General features: G+C 44.2%; 1 pseudogene; it reads left to right on the top strand.

Moving 5' to 3' along the window:
* The window catches only part of LOC111955777 (syndetin-like), a 322,304-nt pseudogene that overhangs the window by 12,918 nt on the left and 295,349 nt on the right, over nt 1-14,037 (top strand).

Here is a 14,037-nt window from a genome sequence, read left to right as displayed (position 1 = left end):
CTTGGCATTCAGGCCAAAGAGTTCAATCTTGGTTTCGTCAGACCAGAGAATCTTGTTTCTCATGGTCTGAGAGTCCTTTAGGTGCCTTTTGGCAAACTCCAATTGGGCTGTCATCTGCCTTTTACTAAGGAGTGGCTTCCGTCTGGCCACTCTACCATAAAGGCCTGATTGGTGGAGTGCTGCAGAGATGATTGTCCTTTTGGAAGGTTCTCCCATCTCCACAGAGGAACTCTGGAGCTTTGTCAGAGTGACCACCGGGTTCTTGGTCACCTCCTTGACCAAGGCCCATCTCCCCCGATTGCTCAGTTTGACCGGGTGGCCAGCTCTAGGAAGAGTCTTGGTGGTTCCAAACTTCTTCCACTTAAGAATGATGGCGGCCACTGTGATCTTGGGGACCTTCAATGTTGCCGAAATGTTTTGGTACCATTCCCCAGATCTGTGCCTCGACACAATCCTGTCTCAGAGCTCTACAGACAATTCCTTCGACATCATGGCTTGGTTTTTGCTCTGACATGCACTGTCAACTGTGGGACCTTATCTAGACAGGTGTTTGCCTTTCCAAAAAGTCATGGGGTCTGAATACTTTCCGAATGCACTGTATATAATATTTTTTAGTGAAGGGTTCTTTAATCTCATCCAAATAACCAAAAGGTTCTATATAGAACCCCAAATAACCATTTTGTACAGACCCAGAGGAAACACTAAGCTAGAGATGAGTCAAATAGTTAGGCTAGTTAGTTATGCCCGCTGTTCACTACACACCCAGAGGGCACACCAAGCCAAGGGATCCACTGCACAATCTCCCTTTATAGCACCTTCACATGTTGCAGCACAAGCTGGAGGAGAGTGTCCCAAATGGCACCCTATTCCATATGTAGTGCATAGGGCTATGGTCAAAAGTAGTGCCATATGTAGGGAATAGGGTGCCTTTTGGGACAGAGTCATAGTACTGTGTACAGACCCCAAGGACACAACATGCTGGAGGTGAGTTAGTTATTTATTTGAGTCCTACTGTACACTACAGACCCCAAGGACACAACAAGCTGGAGGTGGGTTAGTAGGTCCTACTGGTACACTACAGACCCCAAGGACACAACATGCTGGAGTGAGATAGTTTTAGTTCCTACTGTACACTACAGACCCCAAGGACACAACAAGCTGGAGGTGAGTATTAGTCCTACTGTACACTACAGCCCCAGGAACAACAAGCGAGGTGAGGTAGTAGTCCTACTGTACACTACAGACCCAAAGGACACAACAAGCTGGAGGTGAGGTAGTTAGTCCTACTGTACACTACAGACCCCAAGGACACAACAAGCTGGAGGTGAGGTAGTTAGTCCTACTGTACACTACAGACCCCAAGGACACAACCAAGCTGGAGGTGAGGTAGTTAGTCCTACTGTACACTACAGACCCCAAGGACACAACAAGCTGGAGGTGAGTAGTTAGTCCTACTGTACACTACAGACCCCAAAGGACACAAAAGCTGGAGGTGAGTAGTTAGTCCTACTGTACACTACAGACCCCAAGGACACAACAAGCTGGAGGTGTAGGTAGTTAGTCCTACTGTACACTACAGACCCCAAGGACACAACAAGCTGGGAGGTGAGTAGTTAGTCCTACTGTACACTACAGACCCCAAGGACACAACAAGCTGGAGGTGAGATAGTTAGTCCTACTGTACACTACAGACCCCAAACACAACAAGCTGGAGGTGAGGTAGTTAGTCCTACTGTACACTACAGACCCAAGTGACACAACAGCTGGGGTGAGTTAGTCTACTGTACACTACAGACCCAAGGACACAAAAGCTGGAGGTGAGTAGTTAGTCCTACTGTACACTACAGACCCAAGGACACAACAAGCTGGAGGTGAGTAGTTAGTCCTACTGTACACTACAGACCCCAAGGACACAACAAGCTGGAGGTGAGGTAGTTAGTCCTACTGTACACTACAGACCCCAAGGACACAACAAGCTGGAGGTGAGGTAGTTAGTCCTACTGTACACTACAGACCCCAAGGACACAACAAGCTGGAGGTGAGGTAGTTAGTCCTACTGTACACTACAGACCCCAAGGACACAACAGCTGGAGGTGAGTTAGTTAGTCCTACTGTACACTACAGACCCCAAGGACACAACAAGCTGGAGGTGAGGTAGTTAGTCCTACTGTACACTACAGACCCCAAGGACACAACAAGCTGGAGGTGAGATAGTTAGTCCTACTGTACACTACAGACCCCAAGGACACAACAAGCTGGAGGTGAGGTAGTTAGTCCTACTGTACACTACAGACCCCAAGGACACAACAAGCTGGAGGTGAGGTAGTTAGTCCTACTGTACACTACAGACCCCAAGGACACAAAATAGCTGGAGGTGAGTAGTTAGTCCTACTGTACACTACAGACCCCAAGGACACAACAAGCTGGAGGTGAGTAGTTAGTCCTACTGTACACTACAGACCCCAAGGACACAACAAGCTGGAGGTGAGGTAGTTAGTCCTACTGTACACTACAGACCCCAAGGACACAACAAGCTGGAGGTGAGGTAGTTAGTCCTACTGTACACTACAGACCCCAAGGACACAACAAGCTGGAGGTGAGTAGTTAGTCCTACTGTACACTACAGACCCCAAGGACACAACATAAGCTGGAGGTGAGTTAGTTAGTCCTACTGTACACTACAGACCCAAAGGACACCGCAACAAGGGAATTGCTATCCACTCTCCCATTCATAGCTATTTTTGCCACTGGGACAAATTATGTGAATTACCTTCCACAAATAGTCCTTTTTCCCACACTCCCACATAAAGCCACAACCTATTCACTTTTATTATCTAATACATGTTCAAATCAAATCAAATTGTATTTGTCACATGCGCCAAATACAACAGGTATAGGTAGACCTTACAGTGAAATGCTTACTTATAAGCCCTTAACCAACAATGTAGTTTTAAGAAAATCCCTAAAAAAGTAAGAGGTGACAATAACAAATTATTGAAGAGCAGCAGTAAATAACAATAGCGGYGCTATATACACAAGGGGTACCGGTACAGAATCAGTGTGCGGGGGGCACCGGTGTAGAGGTAATTATGGACATGTAGGGAGAGTTATTAAAGTGGCTATGCATAGATAATAACAGAGAGTAGCAGCAGTGTAAAAGGGGGTGGGGGCAATGCACATAGTCTGGGGTAGCCATTTGCTTAGCTGTTCAGGAGTCTTATGGCTTGGGGGTAGAAGCTGTTTAGGAGCCTCTTGGACCTAGACTTGGCGCTCCGGTACCGCTTGACATGCGGTAGCAGAGAGAACAGTCTATGATTAGGGTGGCTGGAGTCTTTGACAATTTTTAGGGCCTTCCTCTGACACCGCCTGGTATAAAGGTCCTGGATGGCAGGAAGCTTGACCCCAGTGATGTACTGGGCCGTACGCACTACCCTCTGTAGTGCCTTGCGGTCGGAGGTCGAGCAGTTGCCATACCAGGCAGTGATACAACCCGTCAGGATGCTCTCGATGGTGCAGCTGTAGAACCTTTTGAGGATCTGAGGACCCATGCCAATTCTTTTCAGTTTCCTGAGGGGGAATAGGTTTTGTTGTGCCCTCTTCACATCTGTCTTGGTGTGCTTGGACCATTTTAGTTTGTTGATGATGTGGACGCCAAGGAACTTGAAGCTCTCAACCTGCTCCACTACAGCCCCGTCGATGAGAATGGGGGCGTGCTCGGTCCTCCTTTTTCTGTAGTCCACAATCATCTATTTTGTCTTGATCACGTTGAGGGAGAGGTTGTTGTCCTGGCACTACACAGCCAGGTCTCTGACCTCCTCCCTGACCTCAGGCCTACCACTGTTGTGTCATCTGCAAACTTAATGATGGTGTTGGAGTCGTGCCTGGCCGTGCAGTCATGAGTGAACAGGGAGTACAGGAGGGGACTGAGCATGCACCCCTGAGGGGCCCCCGTGTTGAGGATCAGTGTGGRGGATGTGTTGTTACCTACCCTTACCACCTGGGGGCGGCCCTGCGGCCTTGTGAATATTGACCTGTTTAAAGGTCTTACGCACATCGGCTGCGGAGAGCGTGATCACACATTCGTCGGGAACAGCTGATGCTCTCATGCATATTTATGTTACTTGCCTCAAAGCTTCCGTAGTCTGTAATAGTTTGCAAGCCCTGCCACATCTGACGAGCATCGGAGCCGGTGTAGTACGATTCAATCTTAGTCCTGTATTGATGCTTTGCCTGTTTGCTGGTTCGTCGGAGGGCATAGCGGGATTTCTTATAAGCTTCCGGGTTAGGGTCCCGCTCCTTGAAAGCGGCAGCTTTACCCTTTAGCTCGGTGCGGCTGTTGCCTGTATTCCATGGCTTCTGGTTGGGGTATGTACGTACAGTCACTGTAGGGATGACGTCCTCGATGCACTTATTGATGAAGCCAATGACTGATGTGGTGTACGCTTCAATGCCATCGGAAGAATCCCAGAATATATTACAGTCTGTGCTAGCAAAACAGTCCTGTAGCTCAGCGGGGTCTAAACTGGCTAGTTCCACGACTTTGGGCCTCAGCGGGGTCTACAATGACTAGCTCCACGACTTGGAGCCTCAGCGGGGACTACACTGACTAGTTCTACGACTTGTTGCCTCAGCGATGTCCAACCTGACTAGTTACACAACTTGGGGCCTCAGCTGGGTCTACACTGACTAGTTACACGACTTGGGGCCTCAGCGGGGTCTACACTGACTAGTTACACGACTTGGGGCCTCAACGGGGTCTACACTGACTAGTTACACGACTTGGGGCCTCAGCGGGGTATACACTGACTAGTTCCATGACTTGGGGTCTCAGCGTGGTCTACACTGACTAGTTACATGACTTGGGCCCTCAGCGGGGTCTACACTGACTAGTTACATGACTTGGGCCCTACACTGACTAGTTCCACGACTTGTTGCCTCAGCGATGTCCACACTGACTAGTTACACAACTTGGGGCCTCAGCTGGGTCTACATTGACTAGTTACACGACTTGGGGCCTCAGTGGGGTCTACACTGACTATTTCCACGACTTGGGGCCTCAGCGGGGACTACACTGACTAGTTCCACGACTTGTTGCCTCAGCGATGTCCACACTGACTAGTTACACAACTTGGGGCCTCAGCTGGGTCTACACTGACTAGTTAAACAACTTGGGGCCTCAGCGGGGTCTACACTGACTATTTCCACGACTTGGGGCCTCAGCGGGGACTACACTGACTAGTTCCACAATTTGGGGCCTCGGCGGGGTTTACACTAACTAGTTACAGCGACTTGGGCCTACCCGCCTACACCTCCCTCTCCCTTGTTCCCAAACTCGTTATTGGGGACTCCTCTCCCCCCTTGACGGAGCTGTATCTACTCTAGCGTCACTCTGGCGTCTTCTCCTGCTCACATGCCGATGACTTCCAGATTGATGGATTATCCACTCGCGGAGGAAGGGTGTGAAATCTCATTAGATTTAGCCGAGTGTCGCAACAACAACAACCTTTCAGATTAGAAAATGAGACTTTCAGCCAAGGGGAAAGCAATTACCCATCATCCTCGGGGCTTCTTCGCTGCTGTTGTTCCCCTTGCTTGTTTACCGATAAAGTAGTGATCCCTGATTTTAATTACATTTATTATGCATCTAAGCATGTGTGGAATACAATTCTGTGACTTTTTCCCTCTACTTTTTAAACGAATAAGTTAGTTGACAGAAGACAGTGGAAGCTCTTTGAATAAATGCTACTTAAGCGAACTAGAGAGCCAAAGCTGAAGAAACTAAAAGAATTAGGATTAGCCACTAAAATAATCAAATCAAACGAAATCCCGCACTGCTCTGAGCTGCTGGTATTTGGATTTCAGTTCGGTTTCCACATAAAACAACTTTGATTTGTTTTCTGGCAGGTGGTTCACTCCACACACCAAAGCTGCGCTCCACAAAATGTCTTTCTCTTCTAAGAAGTTCTTGGTATGAGCTTTTGTATTCTTGTATTGTAACAATTCTTTTAACTGAGCTGAACCTGCAGGAGCTGGAGTACAGAAACAAGCTGAAGAGACAACAAGCAGCYGTGAGTGCAGGAGATGAGATGAGCAGCATAGGGACAGTCACTCACATACTTGGATTATGGTGATAATAGCTATGCCATTTTACTGTATCAGTGCACTTTGAAGGCAAACACAACATCTTCCGTGTTCAAAACAAGCAATTCAATAGTTACATGCAGTATGTTTCTATGTAACACCTGAATAGGACTAACAAAACTACATTTATAATCACCAATTTAATATTTAATATAATTTCTGTGAAGCCTAAGCTTATTGCTTCAGCCTGGGCATGGTAATGTACGTACAGTTGACTCCTGTTAATTGCATATTGGAGAAGTGCAAACTCCTCTTAAGTGCATTGCCTTTCACCAATCCCAAGTGGATGTTGGCATGTTATATTCAGAAAGATGGCTTTAAAACTCTAGTTAGTGTATTGTATCCAGTAGTGTATCTGCTGCAGACCCAGTGAGTTATTATACTGAAACAAAATATAAACGCAACATGCAACAATTTCAAAGATTTTACTTAGTTACAGTTCATATAAGGAAATCAGGAAATTGAAATATATTCATTAGGCCTTAATCTATGGATTTCACATGACCGGGAGTTAGGGCTGTCCCTGTTCTTTGGAACAATTGACTAGTCGAAATGTAAAAATTTGCATTTTTCCATATATAAACACACCCTATGTGTTTTAATAAAATCAACTATATGTAGGCTACGGAGCATGTCTGATGATTTAAGCACACTGTGATTAAATAATTAAGACCACACAAATGACTCAAGAGGGAGGCAGAGATCAACAACCTTCTCCTGCGTTGCTGGCCTTTGCAGATTCTGCCATTACGCTGCCAAAGTTGCCAGTAATAGGCTACACCAGGGGTTGGCAACCTTTCCCATTTGAAGTGCCAATTTACCATTTCTACAAATCTGCGTGCCAGTTATGATTTTCATATGCACATTTTTGTGGAACAGTTTCATTTATTTTATAATAAAGTCTTCATAACTCAAAATCATTGTCATGCGATTCATGTAAATTAAATCTAAATGAAAATTATACAAATCTAAAAGTAACTTCTATTTCCATTGCCAGGTATGTAAAAATAGCCTACATGAAGCTAACAAATAAAAACACTGCAGCCTGCAGGTAGAAAATATCCTGATAAGAATAAATAAAATTTGCTATGCATGGCCTCTCTGCAAGGAACTTGAAACATTGTATCAATTTGGTCCAGCCAAGTTGCTGTTTGAGGTGAAGAAAAATTACTTTGAGAAGCTCCACAAGTCATTAGTGGTGGTGAGTTAAGACAATCAGAAATACCATCGGATCCCTTAATGGGCACATTTAAGGCCTACATTTGTGCACAGGCCAGGTAGCCTAGGCCTACTTCTATGTGTAATCAGGTGTGCGTCCTTCCTCAAGATTGCCAGGAGCGCTCCAAACAAAACACAATGAATAAATTGGAATGAAATAAACAAACTTGTTTCTCACAAGTGTAGGTTGTGCGCTCTGCAAACAACGTGTCCACTTTGACAATGAGAACTGTAAAAGACTGGAATGATGTATATTGATTGCATTAACAGAAATGACGGTAACCAAACGAACATTGTAGATTAGAAATATAAATGAAAGGTAAATGTTGTACTGGTGATACTGATGTGCCATCCCTGCGGCCTCCACAATGGCTTAGTCCACTGAGACAGGCGTCAATCAAGACGTGACATTATTATTATTATTTTCTTTTTTGCAACTGCCAGACAAAAAAATTCTCTGTCGACCAACAGCCTATGGACCAATCAGTCGACCAGTCCTACTGGGAATATAGATATTCATCGGTTGGTCAAAGATTAAAAAAAAAAAAAAAGTAGGGGTGTGGATCAGAAAACCAGTCAGTATCTGGTGTGACCACCATTTGCCCCATGCAGCACGACACATCTCCTTCACGTAGAGTTGATCAGGTTGTTGATTGTGGCCTGTGGAATGTTGTTCCCTCTTCAATGCAGACCTGCCAACATGCACGCATTTTGCGTACCAGCTACACAATTCTCTGTCAATGTACGCAGGTACGAGATCCGCGTTATAGGTACGCAGAAATGAATAGGGCCTTATTTAAAAATATATTTTTTATAAAAAATAAATCCACTGAGTAAATCTAACATCCCGATTCTCGAGCTGCAACACACAGACATGTACGGAGTTGTGTCAACGGACGTGTATTGATCTCCATAATTATTCAATGTAGCTACTGTAGTCTGCCCCTCCTCCTGTTTGTTGTGATGCTGAGTTTGRCGACCTTCAGCTGTACGTAAACGCATGGACAAATCCCTTTTCGACTGTGTGTTGTGGACAGGTAAACACTAATTGTTTCAAGCTAACCTTAGCGAACATAAGATGGACATTCAGTGGGCTCTATAGTACCAGCAGTTCACGTGCATTTGCTAGTGTGAGATTAAATTCAAATATGAAAAATTACTGGTCGCATTTGTGCGAGTGTGTTATACATTTAATTCTGTGTCCCATTAGTTGTATTTTCTGTGTTCCATTAGTTGTAGGATCACGCAACTTGAGACTAACTGTAATTATAATCCACATCACAAAAAGCATTACAAAAGTATAATCAAAAATAAATATAAACATCTTGGCATTAAATGGAGTCGGGAGTTTAGAAGACTGAGCGATGAAGAATGACTGAGTGTCAGGTATTAGCTGACACTTCTAAAATGCCTTTGCACAAGATTTGCGAGTTGAATCGCCAATTTGCCGCACGCGTCTGGTACTCTAAAAAGTTGGACAGGGTTGGCAGGTCTGTCAATGACTGTGCAAAGTTTCTGGATATTGGCGGAAACTGGAACACGCTGTCATACACGTCAGAACATCCCAAACATGCTCAATGAGTGACATGTCTGGTGAGTATGCAGGCCATGGAAGAACTGGGACATTTTCAGCTTCTAAGAATTGTGCACAGATCCTTGCATCATGGGGCAGTGCATTATCATGCTGAAATATGAGGTGATGGCGGCAGATGAATGGCACGACAATTGGCCCTAGGATCTCGTCACAGTATCTCTGTGCATTGAAATTGTCATCGATAAAATGGAATTGTGTTCGTTGTCCGTAGCTTATGCCTGCCCATACCATAACCCCACCGCCACCATGGGGCACTCTGTACACAACGTTGACATCAACATTGGGGCCAGTTGGACGTACTGCCAAATTCTCAAAAAKGATGTTGGAGGCGGCTTATGGTAGAGAACTGAACATTTAAAATCTCTGACAACAGCTCTGGTGGACATTCCTGCAGTCAGCATGTCAATTGCAGGCTCCCTCAAAACTTGAGACATATGTAGCATTGTGTTGTGTGACAAAATTGCACATTTTAGAGTGGCCTTTCATTGTCCTCAGCACAAGGTGCACCTGTGTAATGATCATGCTGTTTAATACATTTCTTGATATGCCACACCCGTCAGGTGGATGGATTATCTTGACAAAGGAGAAATGCTTCACGAACAAGGATGTAAACACATTTCTGCACAATATTTTTGAGATTTCTGGGATCTTTTATTTAATCTCTTGAAACATGGGAGCATATTTTTGTTCAGTGTTGATWAAAGGGCATCATCATTATAGCAGAGGTTCTCTGAAGGTCATCCAGGCCTGGAGGACAGAGAGCTAGCCAGCACAGGCACTATTTTTAGAATCATTTTCGAAATTACAGTATTTTAGAAATCCCTCACTCCTCCACTCCTCCTTCCTTCCCTGCCTCTCTGTGCCCTCTTTTTTTTCAACTGCCCTCCTTTTCTTCCTTCTCCCTCTCCAAGTGTCCTTCCTACCTCCTTTTCTTCCCTCTCTCACTCCCTCCATGGTGTCTGAAGAGGTAAGCTGAAGAGGTGAGCAGCAGAGCTGTCTATTCAGTGAGTGAGGCAGGGCCAAAGCCATTATTAATGGTGGTAACGGGATGAGAACTAAGAGACCCCTTGCCCCCAGGGAGGCCCCTGTGTACAGAACACTCTGACAGAGCTCTTTAACAGAGCAGACAGTTGGCTGCCAGCCTTAGGCCCCTAGGGGTCAATTCCAGGACAGGATGACCATGGGCCTTATAAAGTCTTCTGCCCTATCCAGGCTAACCCAGCCCCAGATCGACCTCGTCACCCCTAGGAAGTAGCTCATCATTTGCTGAATTACAAGTCATCCCCTAGCTAGCAAACTACCTCTAGACACTTCCTGTTGGTATGATAATGTACGATAATAGCTCTGTCTTGTCCTCTGATTGGTTGGGTGAAATTTTCACTGATGTGCTTATTTTATTTATTTATTAGTGATAGACAACAATACATGTTTAAAAAAAAAGTGTGTAGTTGTGGTTGGAAGCCCAAACGGCTTATATGAAACCACACCACTATGCATAGTCACTTTACCCCTACCTTACATGTACCCCCGCACATTGACTCAGTACCAGTACCCCCTGTAAATAGACTTGTTATTTTATTGTGTTACTTTTAATTACATTTTGAACTTACATTTATTTAGTAAATATTTTTTAAACTCTATTTCTTGAACTGCTGTGTTGGTTAGTAAGTACGCATTTCACGGTAAGGTCTACACCTGTTGTATTCGGCYCATGTGACAAAACATGTTATTTGCTGATTTTATTTTAATTGATCAGTAATCACTTTTTTAATATATATATTTGTTTTGATTCAATGTGTGTGTGCATGTGAGAGTTAGGCTATATGGAGGAGATTACTGAGTAGTTTGGTTCGTCAGGCTGACCCCCAGTCTTCTCTTACACACCTATCAGATCCTTTCAGACCTACGCAAGACAAGTATAGGGAGAAGGATGGTTTCCTCTCTCAATCACATATTCGTAGCTTTGGATAAACTTACACTGTGCCACACTGTGTACATACTTAATGACATTCCCTATAGGATCTGAACTATCTCCCTGACTGAAAACTACCTGAAGGATCTGAACTATCTCCCTGACTGAAAACTACCTGAAGGATCTGAACTATCTCCCTGACTGAAAACTACCTGAATGATCTGAACTAGCTCCCTGACTGAAAACTACTGAAGGATCTGAAATATCTCCCTGACTAAAAACTACCTGAATGATCTGAACTATCTCCCTGACTGAAAACTACCTGAATGATCTGAACTAGCTCCCTGATTGATAACTACCTGAAGCAGATGGCTTATATCCTGCGTTGATGTAAAATTCTACATTTCCCTTGCCCAGGAGTAGCTAGACACATTGATACCCTCTCCATTGAACTTCTCCCTTAAATGTGTTTCCTTTGAATTGATGTGTTCCTCCCACGGGGCACGTGGACTTTGGAGAGATGGTGTAGACTGCCTACTGTATTTATTCGCACGCACGCACGCACATCACCAGTCTGTTTGGCAGTAGCTGTTGTTGTAGAGAATGACTGCTGTTGTATAGGGAGGTCGGGGTGGTGTTGAGGCCCTATTCTCCCGCAGTGACATTGGCAGCTTTGACACATCGTTGGCCATGGCTAATCTCTTAGTTAATTATTTGTCTGCTGTATGATTGTCATCCACATTGTCATGCTCTGACTGTAAAGGAAGAAAATCTGTTTCTAAGTCCTAGTATTCCTTAAGATTCCTAGTAGTCCTAGTATTCCTTAAGATTCCTAGTAGTCCTAGTATTCCTTAAGATTCKTAGTAGTCCTAGTATTCCTTAAGATTCCTGGTAGTCCTAGTTTTCCTCGTAGTATTTCTCCTAGTAGTCCTAGTATTCCTTAAGATTCCTAGTAGTCCTAGTATTCCTTAAGATTCCTAGTAGTCCTAGTATTCCTCGTAGTATTTATCCTAGTAGTCCTAGTATTCCTCATAGTATTTCTCCTAGTAGTCCTAGTATTCCTCCTAGTAGTCCTCCTATTCCTCCTAGTAGTCCTCCTATTCCTCCTAGTTGTCCTCCTATTCCTCCTAGTTGTCCTAGTCTTCCTCCTAGTAGTCCTAGTATTCCTCCTAGTATTCCTGTCCTAGTATTCCTCCTAGTTGTCCTAGTATTCCTCCTAGTAGTCCCAGTATTCCTCCTAGTAGTCCTAGTATTCCTCCTAGGTGTCCTAGTATTCCTCCTAGTATTCCTCCTAGTTGTCCTAGTATTCCTCCTAGGTGTCCTAGTATTCCTCCTAGTAGTTGTTGTTTCCTAGTAGGACTTAGTATTCCTGTAGAGACCTAGTATTCCTGTAGAGGCCTAGTATTCCTGTAGAGACCTAGTATTCCTGTAGATTCCTGGTATTCCTCCTAGTATTCCTGTTGATGCCTAGTATTCCTCCTAGTATTCCTGCTGATGCCTAGTAGGACCTAGTATTCCTGTAGTTTCCTAGTATTCCTATAGGTTCCTTGTATTCCTCCTAGTATTCTTGTAGATTCCTAGTATTGCTGTAGATTCTCAGTATTCTTCCGAGTATTCCTCTTAGTATTTCTAGTACTCCTAGTATTCCTACTATTCCTGTAGATTCCTAGTATTCCTCTTTCTCCTAGTATTCCTTTAGATTACTAGTAGGACCTAGTATTTCTGTCGATTCCTAGTATTGCTCCTAGTATTCCTCTTAGGAATTATTGTACTCCTAGTCTCCCTACTTTTCCTGGAGATTCCTAGTATTCCTTCTAGTATTCCTCGTTCCCGTAGTATTCCTTCTCGTGTTCCTGTTGATTCCTAGTAGGACCTTGCATTCCTGTAGATTCCTAGTATTCCTCTTAGTATTCCTGTAGATTCCTAGTATTCCTCTTAGTATTCCTGTAGATGCCTTGTATTCTTGTAGGCTCCTAGTATTCCTTCTAGTATTCCTGTAGCTTCCTAGTATTCCTAGTATTCCTGTAGATTCTTAGTATTCCTCTTAATATTTCTAGTGCTCCTCATAGTATTCCTCATCATATTCCTCCTAGTATTCCTACTATTCCTGTAGATTKCTAGTATTCCTCCTAGTATTCCTAGTATTTCAGTAAATTCCTAGTATTCCGCCTAGTATTCCTAGTATTTCAGTAAATTCCTAGTATTCCTCCTAGTATTCCTAGTATTTCAGTAAATTCCTAGTATTCTTCCTAGTATTCCTAGTATTTCAGTAAATTCCTAGTATTCCTCCTATTATTCCTAGTACTCTTAGTATTATTTCTAGTATTCCTAGTACTTGTATTCCTGTAGATTGCTATTCTTTCTCTTAGTATTATTGTGGACCTTGTTTGACAATCTAATGTATTATAGTAACATGACAGTTACCATTACTGTTGGGATCTCACTGCTTTTCATAATATGGAATGTATATATGGTGGACTCTTTTATACATAGCACATAGCTAGGCCTATATACAGCTTGTTAACTGACTACCCGAGTGCCGGGTTTCGTTCAAGTGATAAACTGATTTATGATATGTTGTGTGCATAGACGTGTGTGTGTGTGTGTGTGTTCGCATGCCATCTGGGCTGACTTTTCTAATTGAAGTAGCTAAATCAGAGCATTGAGGGGTGTGTGGGGGAGGAGGACTGTAAGTGCATAGTGTTGTTGGCTGCAGGGATTATTATTTTGTATTTTTTAATTTGGGGGGGGGGGGGGGGGGGGTGTCAAGGTGAGGAGGGGGATTATTTAAAATGCTTTTGGAAGATGGGCAGGGACTCTGCTCTTCTAGCTTCAGGGTGAAGCTGGTTCCGCCATTGGGGTGCCAGGAGAGAGAAGAGCTTGGACTGGGCTGAGCGGGAGTTGCAAAGAGATCAGAGGTAGGCAGAATGGAGTGCTCGGGTTGGGGTGTTGGGTTTGAGCGCAGCCTGAAGGTAGATGGCCAGGTCCTCACAATACACAATAGACAAACATCTGATCCCAAAGTGATTATGGATTGATCCAGGACCATCAGGATGGATTGATCTAGGACCATTAGAATGGATTGATCCAGGACCATCAGGATGGATTGATCCAGGACCATCAGGATGGATTGATCCAGGACCATCAGGATGGATTGATCCAGGACCATCAG

Source organism: Salvelinus sp. IW2-2015, linkage group LG31 (genome assembly GCF_002910315.2).
Source record: "Salvelinus sp. IW2-2015 linkage group LG31, ASM291031v2, whole genome shotgun sequence".
Taxonomy (NCBI): domain Eukaryota; kingdom Metazoa; phylum Chordata; class Actinopteri; order Salmoniformes; family Salmonidae; genus Salvelinus; species Salvelinus sp. IW2-2015.
The sequence above is the reverse complement of the archived record's forward strand: the minus strand, read 5'-3'. Positions and strand labels throughout refer to the sequence as shown.